Consider the following 17,695-nt stretch of genomic DNA (forward strand, 5'->3'; position numbering starts at 1 on the left):
CAGAACATTACTTTTTGGTGTAGGCACCTACCATGCACACTGATTGGAAACTAGGTCTCAGAACACTCTAATAACTCCTCCAAAGAGCATCATTTGACATATGAAATGAAAACTAGGAGCTTATATTTTGAGACAGTTCAAAACAACCCTGTAACAAGAATTGTTTTGCTTTTTTTCCTCTCTGACTTAGGGCTGAACTTACTATTTTCTCAGTATTCTAGGTACCTCTTTCCCTCATTCTTTCCTAAGCTCATTTTTTTTCCCTTAACACACACACACACACACATAATTAAATAACATTTTTATCGTAGTATAATATTTTAGCTAGTGCCTTAATATTTTCAGCTAATATTTTAGCTAATGTCTTTCTTCCTAATCTTGGGCAGCCTAAAAAGGAGAATTTATAGTACAGATAAAATGTGTATATTTTGACTAACATAAATAATATCCTATTACAAATTTTCACACACCCACTGCCATCTACAGTCTGTTAAAAAACAAAAATTCAAATGAGTACATTTGAAGATTTAATTGGCTTTTATTCAGTAATTTACAAATTGGGCAGCATCCCATCTAGCAATTAGAAAGATGCGCCAGTGGAATTGTACAAAATGGAAGGTGTTTATCAGAAAGAAGGTGGGGCAAGGGAGTTATTAGCAAAAGAAAAGGATTGTTTCAGGCCAGGACTTTTTGTGGCTAAGAGAATGGCAGGGTTTTTATCATGCAGATTCACTCATTAATGCTGTCCCAACATTGCTGAATGGTCTTCAGACAACTAAATAAATGTGCTCCCTCCTGAGCTACATTTTTAGTTTTAATTGACATGATTTCTTGGTGAAGGAGAGTTGATCAGGAATGGATTTCTATCATATGTCATGTTTATTATCTCAATACACCATTTTAATCACTGTATATTAGTTATATAGGGAGGACTCAAAAGATTACTACTGATTGAAAATTATAGTTGCCCCCTTTGAACAGTGCAAGAAATAGGTGCCAATTCCTACACTGTTGAAAATCCACGTATAACTTTTGACTCCCCCAGATTTAACAGTCTACTGTTGACTGGAAGCTTTACTGATAATATAAACATCACATATTTTGTATGTTATGTGTGTTATGTACTATATTTTCACAATAAAGTAAGTTAGTGAAAGGAAATTTTATTAAGAAAAAGTATCCTCCTATGTGAAGGTGGAATACATTTTAGATATCTTTTGGGATCCTTTTTTTCCTATGTGAATTCGTTAAATACATGAGAACATACTAAAATTTTGTCTTCAGCCTTTTAAAAAGACTTATTATTACAGAAAACACATTTTACCATATTATTAAATTTGATAAAAATGCCATTCTGGGATAGCATATGAAGCTGCCAAATTAATGTCTCACTTTTAATTTTATCATTATTATTTTTTAAGATTTTATTTATTTATTTGAGAGAGAGCAAGAGACAGCGAGAGAGAACACAAGCAAGGGGAGCAGCATAGGGAGAGGGAGAAGCAGACTCCTTGAGCAGGGAGCCGAGTGCAGGGGACTTGATCCCAGGACCCTGGGATCATGACCTGAGCTAAAGGGCAGATGCTTAACTGATAGAGTAATGCTGGTGCCCTTTTAATTTTATTATTAAAAAAAAAAACTTTAATGGTTATTTTCCAACACGCATAGAAATAGAGGAAACAGCATAACAAATGCCCAAGTTTTGGTATTAATCACCATATATATCTGATAAATGTTTTTTATGTAACTAAAATGCTGTTATCATATCTAAAAACGGTAGCAGTAATTTCTTAATTTATCTAATACTCAGTTTATATTCTAATATTTCCAACTGTTTCAATAAATATCTTTCTTAGAGTTGGTTTGTTAAAATAGAAGGCAAAACTGCATTTGGTTGTTATGTTTGTTAAATCTCTTAATTTCTAACAAGCTCCCACCCCCCAATTCTTATGTCATTTATTTGGAAAGAGACTAGGTTATTTGTCCCACAGTGTGTTTCACATTCTTGATTTGACTGATTCATCATGATTTATTTTTTTTCCTCTCACCCTATATTTACTGTAAACTAATATTTATACCCAGAGACTGGATTGGCATCAAGTTCAATTTCTTTTTGTCAAAGATATGCCATTCTTTGCGTTGTCTCCTTACTGCACTACAGCCAGAAGCCCATACCATCTGGTTCGCCCATTTTTTTTTTTTTATTATTTTTTTATTTTTATTATTATTATTTTTTTGGTTCGCCCATGTTTAGTTGTGTTAAGATAGATCATGTGTTGTCAGCCTGTTAGAGCTTCCCTCAATCTTTCTGTTTTAATCTTCTAATCATTTTAACAGTGATTGATGAGGATTGGCTGGATCCATAAGTTCATTAGGGCTTGCAAAATGTTAATTTTCTAATTCTACCTTCCCTTCTACATTCTTGACCCACCAAGAACCTTCCCTCAATAACAGTTTGGTTTCTTGGATGATAGTTTGTACATACGAGATCTGTTTCTTTCCCTTTCTCACCTTTTTCTGAGTTAATGTCTGAATAATCTCTAATGGTGACCAAAGAGGGGTTTTGCTTTTTCTTATTTCACTATCCATGAGTCTGTTTTCATACTACAATTTATATTCTTTTTGATAATTCAGTTACTCATCTTTGATCAGTGGAATTCCTTTAGGTTTAGTTGCATGTGTCTTTAATATGACCCTGTTTATGTTGGCTGTCTTCCATACGGCCCTTTGTGAAAATTCCTCTGGAATTTTTGAGTGTTGTTTTTGCTGTATAGTTAGTTTGCTAAATAGAACCATAGAATTTATTTCTATAAGGAATATAATAGGTTTTCTGTATATCTACATCTTTTTCAACACTTGGTGTTCTGATTTTTCCAGGCTAAAGTACATATGTCTCATTGATTTGATTTGCATTTCTCTGAATATCAATGATTTTTAGCATCTTGTGATATGCTTGCTAACTTTTTGTATATATGTGTGCATTTTTTTAAAGATTTTATTTATTTATTTATTAATGAGAGATACAGAGAGAGAGAGGCAGAGACACAGGAAGAGGGAGAAGCAGGCTCCATGCAGGGAGCCTGACGTGGGACTTGATCCCAGGTCCCCAGGATCACGCCCTGGGCTGAAGGCGGCCCTAAACCGCTGAGCCAGCCACTGGGGCTGCCCCTCTGTGTGCATTTTTAATTAACTATTCATATCTTTTGGAGTTTTGGGGAAGGTGATTGTTATTTTCCCAATTATTCTGCAGCCCTATCTCAATCAATCTTGGGGGTATTATTTACATAATCTCTTTTCCTGCTATTTGATTTTAGCTTAAACAAACATAGCAGCCAATTTACAAATATTTTGAGACTCTAATTTCTGGATTTTTTTGCAGCCTCTGCTGGATTTGTGTGTGTGTGTGTGTGTGTGTGTGTGTGTGTATGTGTGTAGGTTTAATTTGAATACTTCCTGCAAAAATGTTTTCAGTGTCGGCTTCTAGTAGTAAATAAGGGCATATACCTGAACTTATTTTTATTTTGCTCTCATACTTTCTTTTTAAACTCTTACATGTAAATGATAGAATACATGTAGAATTGTAGGTTTAAACTTCTTATAGTATTTAATAATTTATTTCTCAATTGTGTTCTTGCGTCCAGAGAGGGTGTTTGAGAAGTTTGATGGCAATATGAATCTTATTTCTTTGTAAAAGATCTACCCTTTCAGGAAGCACAGAGTTGCCTCATTGACTTTGATATGTCTTTGTAGGACTTACCCTTCTCTCTCACCTGGAGGGCCTTTCAATCCAGTCTTTTATTTAAATTTGGGTGACTCTTTTTTTAGCTTCTCAATACATTTTAAAGCTTATTTTAAGTTTTTGGCCTACTTTTTTTGTAAAAAAAGTTGGCATATTTTACCCAGTTAAAAAAAAATTCATTGAGATACTTATACTTGACCTGAGAATCCATCATCCCTTGGAAGATGAGTTATTGGGTTTAGTAATATGAGTTAAGAAAGGGTTGAAAACAAGTTCCAATGTTTGCTGGTTTGGTGAATTTAAGGAAGGTGTAGGGAATGAACCTCAGTGTGGAGAGCCTCAGGCACAGCAGAGCCAGTGGTGATTACTCCCATTTGCCTCTTGCACAAAATTTCTTCTGCCTCCTGTGAAGCCTCAAGAAAAAACAATAGGAGCTGCCTCCTTAGTTTGTAACTCATCTGCTCTGGGGCATTGAATAGGGAGTGGATAAAAGTAAATGTTTGGGGGGCAGCAGCTTTGTGGGCACCTGTTTTTATATAATACCCACCCTGATGGGGCATTTGCAATCTTGCAATAGATTATACATTGGAACATGGGTACTGGGATCTGAAAGGTTGCCAATGACTTTTATGGTGCAGGCCTAGGAGATGATTGTCCCAAACACAGCATAGGAAAAGCCAATGTTGTATTTAGAGAGTTTTATTGTAACATATCCTCCCATAGCTCCTTCAGCTGTCCTCTGTCCTAAGCTTTAGACAACTACTTCCCCTCAACACTTCAATTGAAATCAGCTTAGTATTTACTATGCAAAGGTTAGTCTCTGAAATACACGTTTCCCTCTTACTTCTATAGTTATCCCAGGGTTAATTTTACAGAGGGAGCCAGAAGCCCCATGTTAGGTTGCCATATGGGCAGGAACCAGAAGTTCCTACTATGTTGAGTAAATATTTTTTTCACAAACCGATGTCCTATTTTATGAGGCATCTGTTCTTTCTTTTGCCCACTTATCCTGTGTGGTCTTTGTGTTTTTTAAATTGATTTTATGAGTTATTTATCTATTATGGATAAGACCATATTTCCTGCTATATTAATGTATATATTTTAATGTGAATATTAAAATAAGGGTATTTTTCTCATTTTTTGCTTGCTTTTCATATGTTGTTAGTGAATAAAATAATTTTAGACTTTCAATGTAAATAATTATGTCTTCCATTTCCATTGTGTTGTCCTCTGTTACTTTTAAGCTTAGAAGGTTCTCAGGTCAGAGCAGGTCATGGATAGGAAAAATTTAAATTTCTTAAACATATAAGATATATGTGTGTAGTGGGCATCCTGATAAACCAAGCATAGGGGCACTTGGGTGGCTCAGTCAGTTAAGCGTATGACTCTTCAGCTCATTCCATTATCTTATGGTCCTGAGATCAAGCCCCATGTCAGGCTCTGTGCTGGCCATGGAGTCTACTTAAGATTCTCTCTCTCTCTCTCTCCTCTCTCTCCCTCTGTCCTTTCCCCCACCCTGCCTTCTCTCTTTCTCAAAAAGCCCACAAAAAACTAGAAAGTAAAAAAAAAAAAAAAATCATGTTCAATAAATGTAAAAGGCATATCTCCACCAGTGACTAGTAATATGAGGGAAAATGCTCATATTGAACTGAGTGAGCTTCATACAAATTGTTTTGTATGAATTGTTTTATAACAATTGCCATTGTTATTTTGTATGAATTGTTTATAACAATTGTTATTGTTATTTTGTATGAATTGTTTATAACAATTCTTTTGTAATGAATTGTTTTATATATATATATATAATTGATATATAAAATCTTTTAAGGCATTCTTTGGAGTAAGGAAAACCCAGGATCCAGGAATCAGGATCCAAGAGTCTTGTGTTTTCAACACATTTGAAATTTTTTAAAGGATGAGCTTAGCTACAATTTAGCTTCTTTGAGTCTCAATTAAAAAAAAATCTGTTAAATGAGAGTAATAATTGAAAGTGCCTAGTTTTAATATTTTAAACTATTAAATTTAATAAGAACTTTATGTGTTAATAATAGTTGTAATAATAGTAACAAGAAGGAAATGACCAACTGCTTGGAGAAAGTCAGAGAGTTAGTAGACTGTTGAATTATTTTGCATTCATCTTCTGAAGAATTATATAGCATCTAGAAAGAATATAAAAACCCCTAAAAGGATCTGGTTTCACTAATATGAGAAAATGATATAATAAAACTCATTGTTCAGGAAGTCCAGGCTCAGGTATCATATTTAAATCCTTGCACTTTGCTTTCTGTTGTGCCACTCAGGACTGATGACATACACATACACACAATACTCCCATGAATGCCTGCTGACATGAAACCTACACTCTGACCATCTTTTTATTTTTTATTGAGATAATTGATGTCCAGCGCTGAGTAAATTTAAGGCATGTAATGTGTTGATATGATACATTTATATTTTGCAGTATAATTACTACCATAGCATTAACTAACACTTCCATCCTCCATTATAATTATCATTTCTTTTTTGTGGTGAGAACATTTATGATCTAGTCTCTTAGCAACTTTGAAGTACATAATACAGTATTGTTGACTTTAATCACAGTGATGCATATTAGATGTCCAGAGGATGTTTATTTTCTAATTGCCAAGTTTGTACCCTTTGACCAACATCTCCCCAGCTCGCCTAGCCCTTCCCTTTCTCCTTTTATATCCTTTCCTCCTCCTTTCCTTTTTCCTCTTCCTAACCTTCTCCTGTGTCCCTCCCTCCTTTCTTCTCTGTCTCTTCCCTCCACCCCTTCCCTCTTCCATCCTCCCTTCCCTCCCCTTCCCTCTCTCTTCTTCTCCCCTCTCCTCCCCTCCCTTCCCTTCTTCTCCCATTTTCTTTTCTTCCCTTCCCGTCTCTTCCTTTCTTTTCCCTTCCCTCATTCCTTTTCATCTTTACATAGATTGTACTTATGTTCACTTTTTTTTTTCTTAAACTGGGTCATCTCACTGTTCTGAAGGTAGCTGGGGTCCACGTCTAGGTTTTGTAATAGCCCACAGGCAAGATAATGTTCCACAGAGATATTTAAGACACTTGACCAGGGTTTCCAGTAAGAGCTGGGGTGAAATTGACACATGAAGAATTATTTGCCACCTAGATTTCCTCTTTCCCCTAGCTAATTTTGACTTACGTTTCAGCCACTGTTATCAACAATGGAGAACAACCTTGGTCGTGTCACTAAACATGTGTGAGTCTTTTAGAGTTTAAAGCTTAGTCTCTCTGGTGAATTTAGTCTCTTGGGTCAATGCTTGGTTTCTCAGCATCTTCTCCTCTGGCCTTTTTATATCCCTCCCTCTGCTTCCCCGTCTGTATCTCACCACCACCACCACTACCAAAGCTCCATCTCCCACCAGCATTCAGGATCAAGAGGAAGCTTATGGAACATCTCGGCAATGGAGAGTGGGGCTCACTGGCTCCTGTTAGCCTCTGGCCTCTTGCCAGCTCTTTGGGCATTGCTCTCTGTCCTTGCTGGTCTTTTTGCTGACCTATTGATGGCTGGTGTAACCTGTCCTCTCCCTCCTCAGCAGAGGCAGGCCACACTAATGGCTCCCAGATAGACTGGCCACCACTTCTCACTCGTGCTACAGACTCCCCAAGCTCTCCCTTTCAAATCCATTTGGGGAGCTGACTGTGTGTCCTTCTGCTAGAGGATCACAACTTTCATGGTGAATTTGCAGCTTCAGTTGTCTTCTGAATGCATCAGTAGGTCTCTGAGAGATTTATGGACCCCTAAATGCCCTGTACAGGCTGAGAGGAAATGGGGCACTGTTTCAGGCCCACCCACCTGGCCCCCTCCTCTCAGTTGTTTCTGTTCTTATCATTCAAGTACCATGTTCCACATGGCCCCATGACACCCTCAGAAAGGCATATGTCTTCAAAAGCTGTGTCTGGGTATGCAAGTAAACTCCCTTACTCTAGAATTCTACTGAACTATTTGCATATTTTTATAATAATAACTTCTCCTCCCCCTATCTCCATCTCCCCATTTGACTCTGGGGCTGTGTTGGAGGCTTGAATAGGGTTTTCCCTCTTTCCTTCAGACTTCTCTTTTCATTTTTTTTCCTCCTGTCAGGCAGGGATGATCCTAAATAATTTCCTTCTGATTCTCAGGAAGATATTTGCCCTCTACTCCCTATAGAAACAAGTACTAAAGTCATATTTGTCCTAATAACAGAAGCTGCAGAGAAAAATTCAAATTACAGACAAGGAAGAATACTATCAGAGAATATTTAAAAATATTTCACCCTGCTATGGAGTGGAGGGACAGATATTCCAGGCAGAAGGCACAGCATGTAGTGTCCCTGAGGTGGGAAGGAGTGAAGCCAGTGTAGTGGGAGTGGAGGAGGGGACAGTGAGATTCCTAAGAACTGGGGCTGGAGCCACTGCTGACCAGATGATGAAGCACCCTCTAGACCATGTGAAGGAGATTTCGTTGCAAATGGTTTTTATGCCCAGGTAAGGAATAGTAAGGAATAAGGCTGTGCCTTCTTCAGATTCCTCAGAATATACAAATAGCAAGAACATCCTTCTTTTCTGGGCATCCTGTTGCACTTTATTTCATCCTAAAATCTGATAGTATTCTGGTTTCTATGCAGTAAGTGTAGAATGAACACTGACATAGGAGCCTGTGCATGGTCAGCCCTGCATGAATGTGAGGGAATTCATGGAGTGGCGGTTACTGTGTTAGGGATATGCTAGCTCACTTCTCTTCATTGTCACCTTTGCTAGTGGTGGCTCTCAGAAAAGGGCAGCAGATCCCAGAGTTAGATTGCATGAGGGTCCTCTAGGCCTGCCAGTCATTTTTAGGCTGTTTTAGGAACTGATTGTGGTCTCTGTAGATGGCAGAAATGAGCAGCCTGAACACATGAGCGTAACATCTCAGCACGTTCAATCTGAGTCGTGGGCCTTTGCCTTCAAGTCAGTGTGGCCACAGTCACCCTTCAGTCTCCTAAGGTAACTTACTGTTATCATCTAGGGAAGCTAAAGGGCCAAGCTTGGATAAAGATATTTGTTTGCAGGAGTTTGCATTGTTTGTTGTTTGTCTTCAGAAGACAAATATTGAAATTGGTTTTCTGTCTCCTGTGAGCTACTCGATCTCTTCAGAATAACATACCACTTCAGACTAAACTCAAGCATCTGTTATTTGTAGCGTCAGAGGGCACTTTATCTTTCTTAGTGAGGGGAGATATTTGGGAGCAGCCTAATGAGATTGTTTGTCGATAGTTTTTATTTTCAGTTTTAAAAGATGGTCAATGTGAAATTAGAAAGCAAATTAAAATTGTTTCAACTTGCTAGAGAATGTATTCCAACATTTAACAAATCAAAAAAGAAAAAAGAACAAGAAAAGGTAACATGTTCAAGTTCGGAGTATACTTTTTCTGAAAGCTAGTGTGGTCTAATTTACACTGTGAGTCAAGACATATATGTGATCTGATTCCAGCTTCAATCCTTTGATATGCTGGTGGCTCAGCTTTTAGAAATTAAAAAAAAAAATTTTTTTTGAATAGGTGAGATGTCTTATTTTTCTTCCTGTGTCTCACCATGCTGTCATGGTTAATTTTATTTGTCAACCTGATTGGGCCATGGGCTGCCTAGACATTTGGTGAGATATTATTCTGGGTATGTCTGTAAGGGTATTTTTGGATGATATTAATATTTGAATCAGTAGACTGAGTAAAGTAGATTGCCCTCCCTACTGTGAGTGGGCCTCATCAAATCAGTTGAAGGCCAATAGAACAAAAAACCTGACTCTCCTGAAAATAAGAAGGAATTTCCTCCTGCCTGTCTTCCTCGAGCTGGAACTTTTTTCCCCCTGCTTTTGGATTGGGACTGAAACATTGGCTCTTCCTGAGTCTCAAGTTTGAGGCCATGAAAGGAACTACGTCATTGCTTCTCCCGGGTCTCCAACTTGCTGACATCACATCTTGGGACTTGTCAGCCTCCATAATTACGTGAGCCAATTCCTCATAATAAAACTCTCTCTCTCTCTCTCTCTCTCTCTCTGTGTATATATATATATATATATATATATATATATATATATATATATACACACCACTCTGTTTCTCTGGAGAACTCTGACTAATACACATGCTGATGATTTTTTAACAACTATTTTAGAAAATGAAGGCAAACCCTTTTCTGGCATCACAGGCCTACTCCCATAAACCAGTTTTATGTTTGCTTCTTAGAATGAGTATCTTTGCATTCTGAGAAGAAAGGATGTTGAAGGAATGCGTTGATCATTGAGGTTTGCTGTGTAACATACGTTTTTCATCCCTTGGACCACTTCTGAACATGAATGCAACAAACACAGTCAAAGGACCAGATTTTCATAATTAACAAGTCTTTGGTATAAAATGAGAGATCAAATATTATGTTTTCTCTTAATCTTCTGTCATTTTACTTATTTTCCATTCACTGTTACTGCCTCTGGGGCTATTCTGGGCTGACTCAGCCTGATCTTCGGAAGAAACCACTCATCTGGAATCTGGCCAAGTGCACAGCTTGGGCTCCAGAGCTTCTTTCATCTTTCCAGGAAGCTGCCAGCCCGCGTCTCAGTTTGTCTTTCTGAAGAACATCAGTAGGAATGTGGGCCTAAGTGCTCAGAGAGAAGATGTTGGGGAGTATATAATAACTTTGGTGCTAAAATTATAAGGGAAAATATACCAGCACTTTATTAAGATTCAGTTTCCTATGGAAATTCCCCCAGATTTTAAATTCTGTTCTAGTTGCTTAATGTCTAGTTGATAATTGAATACTTTTCTATAAACGAATAGGTGTCACATTATTAAAATATAACAATGTAAAATAAGCTTCTTGTTTAATTGGATGACTTAGCTAATTTTTCTTTCCAAAATCCTAGAATTGAGGTTTTTCATTTTTATCTTTTGCTGACACATCTAAAAAATAAGCATAAAGAATGAGAATTTTATCATTGATGTTTCATGAAAAATCATATGAAATGGTCTTAGAGAAATGGGGCAGGTCTACCTCAGCACAGAAAACCAAGATTTGAAGCAATTATTTAGATATCTTAAGCAGAATATGCATTTTTTTGTTTAAGTATTTCTTTAAGACCCTTCTAGCATTTATATGCTATTCACTCCCTTCCCTTTTTTGGATTTTACTAATTGATTTATAATCCTTACTTTGTTAGCATAGATATGAATATAGAATCATTACTCAATGAAGATATTTATAATGTAATTGAAATGGTGTTACCATAGTCCTTATAACACACTGGTGTTTTTGCAATTAAATTTGCACACTTATTTAGAAAAGTGCTTGATCAGAAAAAAATAGTATAGTGGTCATTGATAGGAAAAAGACACTAAAAAATGGAAGTAAAATCAGCATATTTGAAAATCTAAACCCAAAGGTGAAAAGCCTCAAAGCTAAGCTATGCTTCACTGCAAAGGTTGGCGAATTATAGGCTTGTTCTCATAATTCAGATGTAAGAACCGGAAGGTATTTGGGACTGAGCATGTTGAAAATGAAAATGCTTCACATTAAGTTGTGATAAGAGATATCCAAAGGAAATTATTGTTAGGATACAAATTGTTTATCTTTCTAGAATACTGTTTGTCATTTTCCCTTTTAACCCTTCAGAAAGCACAAAGTCCCTATACTTTTTTTTTTAAGATTTTATTTATTTATTCATGAAAGACACAGAGAGAGAGACAGAGACACAGGCAGAGGGAGAAGCAGGTTCCATGCAGGGAGCCTGATGTGGGACTTGATCCCAGGACTCTAGGATCATGCCCTGAACCGAAGGCAGACGCTTTAACCGCTGAGCCACCCAGGAGTCCCAGTCCTTATACTTCTTTTTGGTGAATCTAGTGCTTGGGAAAGGCAATGATCATCATGGCCAATTTTTTTCTGACCATTTTTTTCTTTGTGAACACTGTGTGACTTTCGGCAAGTCACTTAGCCTCTCTGTAGCTCAGGTCCTTATTTGTAAAATGGGGATAATAGTGGTACTTACCTAATAGGGGGGTTGTGTGGATTACAATGATAAAACACAAGTAAAGTTGTAGAACATGGTAATGCCTCCCAAATATTTCTTATTATTTACTATTGAAATTAAAGAAAGAGTCATCGGTACATTTTAAAAACATATGCACTGCATACTAAAGAGGACCTTTTAGTTGTAAGGTGAATGCTAACATCTCTGGTTGGGAAAATTGGAAAGTAAGGGAACCCGTGATACTGCTAGGTCAGCTCCTGATTTGAGATAGTTCAACACCGGTCACTATTCATTGCAGCGATTTAGTGAATATGAAAGAAATGTGTGTGTGTGTGAAGAAACCTCCCCCCCTTGTTAAGTAGGGCCAGCCCTAATCCAGAGGCAGCCCATCCAGTCTTCTTCCTGAAATTTTAGCAACTAAAAGCATTCTGTTTACAATAAGAAAACCGTTTCCCCCCACACACCCTGATTGGAATGTCCCTGAATAGGTTCATGTTGACCCTCCCCAAAATCAACCTGGATGCCATGCGACTCCCGCGGTTCTTTTGTCTTTAGGAAGTTTCTTTCCTTTTGCTTTTTAAAAGACACCTGTAATTGCTAATCGGGGCTCTTTTCCTCCTCGGAGGCGGAGAGCCCGTTTGCGCAAACGTTCAATAAACCCTCTTGCTAATTGCATCTGCCTGTCTGGGGTCTGGGTCTCTGGGGCGTCCACCGGGCCACGTTGGCACCCGTGAGCCAGGGTCCAACATGTGTGTGTGTGCATGTGTGTGCTTACACACATATGTAATATGTATGTTATATAGCATGCTATGCATTAAAGAGAGGGAGAGGAGAGAGAGAGAGAAGAAAAGGGAGAGGAAGAGAAAAACATAGAAACTGGAATAAATGTCCTATTGTTGGGCTAACGTGTTCTAGAAAAGTTCTATCCACAGACATGTCTTTCAGGTCAGAATAGGATTATCTTTCCATTTGTCAATGTAGTCATGATTATTCCTCCTCTTTGATGCCAATCAACTAAATTTCCCTTCATTTGCAGATTATATCAGGAAATCGATATTGCTGGCAAATTGAGTGTGATAGAGTCTTAGGTTCAGAATTATCTTTCCTCCAATGAACACATCATTGTCAAATGTCTCCTGGCTGGTGAATAGGGAAGACATGAATGACACTATGGAACTGTTATTGTATGTCGCTTTGCTGGTCTCATGCATTTAATCAACTCTATTGTTCACTACATAATTAACAATTCAATGCAGTGCTGCCAAGACTTTAATGATATTTTCCAACAAAACACACCAAGAAGTTAGGCTTTTGTTTTGTTATGTTTTAATTCTCTTTTTCTTTGCATATCAACAACCGCTTAAGCTTTAAGATGCAGACCAGGGTGGTGGTCTCTGGGAAAACTCCTTTGGTGGCCTCCACTGTCCTGTCATGTCTCTTGTGCTTCCTTTTAATATAGTGAGTATTTTATTATAATCACCATTTTAATCTTATATATCTCTGACTAGTTTTTCTGCCGGTCAGGATTTTTTGGTTCTTATCTCTAAATGTTCAGTATAGAAGTAGGGACTCATGGGGCACCTGGATAGCTCAGTGGTTGAGCCTGCTTCTCTCTCTGCCTATGTCTCTGCCTCTCTCTGTGTGTCTCTTATGATAAATAAATAAAAGTTTTAGAAAAAGGAAGTTGGGACTCATAAATATCTGCTGAATGAATAAATCATTAGGCAAATTTCTATAAATTTTCACTTCTGTAAGTCCATTAGATTTCATTGTAGAAATTCACCAGGTAGACAAAGACGAGATATTTCTCATAAAACATGCAGTATGGACCAAGAGAAAATAGGGTGAAGAATATGGTGTATTTTGGGGATTGCAAGGGTTTAATAGGGTCATAGCACTGTATACTTCAGTAGTAACACAGAACTGTTTGTTTCAAAAGACAAAGTTCAGATATTGTCTCTTTGGAAAAGATCTAGCAGACCTTTATCCTTTTCCTTTACCCCAAGCAGGATTTACTACCCTATTTTTGCCATTACTTTATATTGTACACATTTCCATTATACTATACATTTTTTTTTTTTATTACAAGTGTTTGCTTTCCCATCTTCTTTGCTAGAACTATTGGCAGCCTGGTGTGGAATTTGCACTTTGACAGATCTTGGTTGAAATATTTTGTTAATCTAACTGGGTAATTAATAATAAATGAGCAGTTTCCTTGAACCTTAGTTTATCAGTAAAATGGAGAAAATAGTACTAACTTCACAGCAGTGTTGTGATCACATACGTTGGGTGCATGACAGATGCTCCATAAATTATAGCTCCCTTTCTCTTTCACCTCCTCTGAAGACAAAAATCATGTTTAATTAATTTATTCATAGCAAGTGGTACTTCCTCTGACACCTAGGAGTATTTAATAGATGCTTGTTGAATGAATAAAGTATTTATTTAAGTGTCTAATATAATTGTGTGTGTAAGTAGGTACTCAGGAAATTTATTTGGAAATGTAACTTTGCTAAATTTAGTATGTCAGGGTCACTGCTACAGTAATTCCCATATGGTCTAATCTACCTTACCAATCCTTGCCAAATTTCAAGCTTGCCTGAATTCATATGTGTAAGATGGGAAGAATGTTCTAGGCATTCCATCTGCTTAGGGAGTTTCTATTGGAATAGCTGAGGAAATGATGCACAACTTAACACAGCTTTCCAAGTAAGTACAAATCATTTATCAGCCTACCAAAATTTATAAGTCTTCCTTTCCCTAAGGAGGTGCACAGACAGTTAAACAAATTGAATTGGTATTGTTTGTTACTGGTCTATTATAAATCATTGAGTGAGTGCATGTTATTAGCTAGGTTCCTTCACCATACTCTCCTCTTTATATTCCTGAGCATAATTGCTGATTAGAGATTGTTTCCAGGAGGCTCTGTTTTGCCTTTTGGCAACATATGAATGGGAATTATATGCCACTTCTATAAATGTTAACCATAGCGAGCCTGGAGAATGTACAAATCAAAGTCGTGGATGACTCAGTCCCTTTCAACATGTCATTTTGCTCTGGGTATCTGGAATTGACTGGGCCTACATTTTTTCTCCTATTCCTTCTCATCCTTTCTTTATGTCCCACTCTGTTTTCCTTTTCCATTTTTTTACTGAGCTGGATCAGTGAAACAAACTGCAAGGCTACATGCCTTTATCAAGGATGTGATTGAGGCAGATAAACTTTTACCTGGAAATCCCATTTTGGCTGATTACTACTTGTCAGTAAAGGTGGCTTCTCCTGTTACTCATTCGGAGAGTCCAATTACTTTGAAAAGCTTCAGTGCATTAGTGAAAGGAAATGGAGAGATGAGATAATGTGGTTATGAGGGGATAACTCTTCTACTAAATAATTGATCTATTTTGCTAATTGAGCTCTCAATATTCAATTATTATTTGGAGATGTGTAGCCTAGTTGAATTTCCTAACTCAGTACAGTTAAATTAATAGGAGTAACTTTTATTGCAGCAAATTGTTAATTCCCAGCTGTGTTTTATCTTATGTCATTTGATATTACTCTTAAATTTTTTCACTTAAATTTAGAATGATTTTGCTTATATGGGAAATTAATCAAAGTAAGACCTTTCTATTTTTTAAAAAAGATTCTTGGTGGAGGTTCAATTAAAAAAAAATCACCCATCAAAAATACCATCCTTACATTTGCTTCTTAAAATTTGTTTTGTGTCAAATTCTCTTTTGTTGATTTTGTTGTTGTGGGCCAAATTCTCTTTTGACATTAATAAGCAGCCATTAAGAGATACATATTTTGTGATTTCTCTTTATCTTTTATGACATTTCAGTATTTGTTTTTAGATGTTCTTCAAAATATAGTACTAAATAAAGTCAAGGTATAATTTAAGGAAAAGTATACCTTAAAAACTTAATTTTGATTATATAAAGGAAGAGTTTAAAAGTTGAAGATCTCTCTTTTTCCCATTCAGAATAGAAGGATACTCCCCACTGATTTAATGCTGGTGTTTACTAAATACAAAGTACATTTATAAGATTCACAGCAGCATACTCAATATATTAAATAATTTCTCTAGGTATGCTGCAAAGTGATGTATATAAAGAAAAAGTCAAGTGCTTAAAGTGTTCATGAGTTTCAGGGATGAGGTATTTTTCTGGGCTCCTTGCCTTTCCCATTTGGAAGGCAGGCTTTACTTTAGCTGAGCTTGTCAAAGCCAATAGCCTGGCTCTCTGCCTCTGGCACTGAACTTGATTCAGCATTTTAAGAGAAACATGAAAAACATCAACATTCTGTGTTTACACTTTGCCAGTTGTTGTACATAAAAAAATCCTTTTTGATGCTTTATATTTAAGCAATGTATTTACACTGGCATTTTCTTTTCACTAATCAACAAAGTAGAATTGAAATGCAACTATCTATTCAATGTTCTTAGGAGTTCATCTCAGTATCTTTGATAGAGAGTTCTAAGTGAGCTAATGCTATTATACTTTTTTCTAAGCAAATACTGGAGTGAATTAAAACATATTTTATAAAATGGATACTTTTTTATAATAGAGAAATGATATTCAATCTCTTTACATATTTATTTTATATTATAAACAATGATGACCAAAGGGAAACAAATGATATGTTTAGCAACATTCAACATTGTTTTAAAAAGATTTATTTATTTTATTTTAGAGAGGGAGTGAATACATGTGGGGGAGGGGCAGAGAGAGAGAGGGGTAATCTCAAGCAGACTCCCCACTCAGCATGGAGACTGACTCAGGGCTCAATCCCAGAACCCTGAGATCATGATCTGAGCTGAAATCAAGAGTTGGATGCTCAACCAACTGAGCCACCCATGCACCCCCAACATTATTTTTTAAAAGTGGTGTTCATCCTACCTACCTTAGTTTAAGCAATATATAGGCACAAAGAATGGAAAATACTATTTTTCCTCTTTGTAATGGACTGAATTGTGTGTCCCCCTCCCCAAATTCATGTGCTGAAGTTCTAACTCCCAGTACTCAGAATATAAGTATATTTAGAAATAAGGTCTTTAGAAAAGAGATGAAGTTTAAATGAGGCCCTAGGAGTGGGCTCTAAGATTGATGTCCTTTTAAGAAAGGGGAGAGGCACAGGACGTATGCAGAGAGGGAAGGCCACGATGCTTAAGGTCCAATGAGAAGATGGTAATCTGCAAGCCAAGGAGAGAGATCTCAGAAGAAAACATATCTGCCAACACCTTGTTCTTGGATTTCTAGCTTCCAGAACTGTGAGAAAATGGATTTCTGATTTAAGCCATTCAGTGTGTGGATTTTTTTGTGGCCTGAGCAAACAAATGCATTTCGTTTTATTCCTTTAACCAAGCCTTATGATACTTATTCCTTTGAAAAAACGGGTGTGGGGTGTGGGGGAGAAAGAACAAAGGAGCATGAAGAGGAGAAGAACAAGGAAGAAGAGGAGAAGCAGCAGCAAAGAGAGGGTTAGAAGATGCCATGATGAGGGGCCCCTAGGTGGCTCAGTTTGTTTAGCATCTGATTCTTAATCTCAGCTCAGGTCATGATCTTATGGTCATGAGATCAAGCCCTGAATCAGGCTCTGTGCTGAGCAGCGGAGGGGTGCTACTTGAGATTCTCCCCATCTCCCTCTGCCCCTTCCCTCATTTGCATGCTCTCATTCTCTCTAAATAAGTAAATTAATAAATAAAATCTTTTAAAAAAAGAAGAAAACATGAGACAGTTCATAGAAGCATTGTGGTGTGGGGGATATGTTCCAGTATTATTCTCAGGATGAAGGGGAAAACGTTAACAGTTAACAGTAATAGAGTTTAAAATGTGTGAGGATCTGTGCTAAACACTGTGCATACACTACTTCATATAGTTCTCACAAAGGTCCTGTCAAGAAGGCATTGTCATTAACTCTTTTAGCCTTATTTTATGCATAAGGAAACT

Source organism: Nyctereutes procyonoides, unplaced genomic scaffold (assembly GCF_905146905.1).
Source record: "Nyctereutes procyonoides isolate TBG_1078 unplaced genomic scaffold, NYPRO_anot_genome, whole genome shotgun sequence".
Lineage (NCBI taxonomy): Eukaryota > Metazoa > Chordata > Mammalia > Carnivora > Canidae > Nyctereutes > Nyctereutes procyonoides.